This window comes from Tiliqua scincoides, chromosome 7, assembly GCF_035046505.1.
Source record: "Tiliqua scincoides isolate rTilSci1 chromosome 7, rTilSci1.hap2, whole genome shotgun sequence".
Classification (NCBI taxonomy): Eukaryota; Metazoa; Chordata; class Lepidosauria; order Squamata; family Scincidae; genus Tiliqua; species Tiliqua scincoides.
Genome location: NC_089827.1, coordinates 8932991 through 8934812, shown reverse-complemented (window position 1 = coordinate 8934812; position 1822 = coordinate 8932991). Strand labels below are relative to the sequence as shown.

At 47.0% G+C, this 1822-nt stretch overlaps 1 pseudogene; it reads right to left on the bottom strand.

Moving 5' to 3' along the window:
• Positions 1–585: 585 nt before the first annotated feature.
• LOC136658161 (5S ribosomal RNA) lies at positions 586–708 on the bottom strand (annotated as a pseudogene).
• Positions 709–1822: the final 1114 nt, after the last annotated feature.

The window sequence follows — 1822 nt, the reverse complement described above, 5'->3', positions numbered from 1 at the left end:
ATTCAGTATCCAATAGGTTTTCCAGGAACTTATTGGATAACAAGAACTGATTGAATGTAAATAGACATCCACAGGTCAGTTAGTAGAATATGATCTGTTGAGGAATGGCCATGCTTGAACAAAATGGGGCTGTTTGAATGTGAAGCATCTATTGAGTTTAATTCTGGGGGACTGGACACAAACCTAGGCCCGAGACTGCATGTGTGTTGTAAATAAGTAGTGGGGAAAACATGTGCATATATATGAGAGCAGTGTTGGATGGTAAAACTTCCTGGGTGAACCAGTCACTCTGTCTCAGCCTCACCTACCCAACAAGGTTGTTGTGAGGAGAAAAGAATAGAAGGAACAATGTACACCACCCTGGACTCCAAGGAGGAAGGGGGAGTATAAAAACATGAAAAATAAATAAAATACAATAAACGTTATCCCCATATTGCAACTGAGGCTGAGAAAGAATGGTGGCCTAAGACAACCAAGTAATTTCATAGCATCTTCAGATCCATCTCTCACAGTTCCATCTGTTAAGAGTCCAGTTCAACACTCCATCATGGTTGGCAACCTTCAGTCTCGAAAGACTATGGTATAAGCCTACAGCACCCGGTATTCCCAGGCGGTCTCCCATCCAAGTACTAACCAGGCCTGACCCTGCTTAGCTTCCGAGATCAGACAAGATCGGGAGATAGTGTTCAGTATAGGGAGATGGTTGGCAACCTTCAGTCTCGAAAGACTGTGGTATAAGCCTACAGCACCTGGTATTCCCAAGTGGTCTCCCATCCAAGTACTAACCAGGCCTGACCCTTCTTAGCTTCCAAGATCAGACGAGATCAGGGATGTGGCAGGGTAACAGTTGCTGCATCACCCCCTCCCCAATGAAGTCATGCCAAAAATGAGTGCACTGTATCCAGCCGGGGCAGCAGGTTGGAAGGCTTTCGAGGGAGAAGGGGTATTATAGGAGATAAAAGAAAGGGGTATTCATAACAGTACCAAAGATCAAGCATGGACGCTAAACCGATAAATCTAAGAGCCCAATCCTAGGCAGGTCTACTCAGAATTAAGTCCTATTACTGCCAGCGGGGCTTACTTTCGGGTAAGTGTGGATGGGATTGCAGCCTCGATGAATTGCATGAGCTGGAGCCTGCACTACAGTGAAATAGCTAAGGTAAGGCCAGGGGATACGCTGCCCCCCCCCCCGTGGTGCAGTGGCAGTTTTCCATCGTCTCCACTGAGGGGGTGAGGTGAGCTGAACCTGGAAACAGATGGGAAGCCAATGGGCAGCACAATCCTAAGCTCCCCAGTGCTGTCAGGTTCAGTGGCACCAAAGTGGTTACTGCTGTGTTCTGATGGGCCAGGGAGGCCATCAGAGGTCTCCTTGGGGCCTCCAGAGGTCTCCAGAGGCCTCCAGGCTTACCTTGCTTGCATGCCATGAAATCAGCCCTTCCACTTGCCCTCGCCTTTGTACAGCTCCCAAAAGAATCCTCAGTTCTGAGGCAAGGGTCATCTATGTGATGGAGAGGGGGTGACAGCACAGGTGTCACAGCACAGCATGGGGGGGAGGGTTGTCATGCTCTTCCATGACGCCACCCAGTCCCAGAAGCCACTGGTCTTAGCAATGTAACTGCCCAAAGTAGATGTTCATTTATCTTAGAAAGAAAGAAAGAAAGAAAGAAAGAAAGAAAGAAAGAAAGAAAGAAAGAAAGAAAGAAAGAAAGAAGAGATTGATTGATTGATTGATTGATTGATTGATTGATTGGTTTACTGGGATTATCCATAAAATGCTCTGTTCCTTGGTTGGCAACCTTCAGTCTCGAAAGACTATGGTATA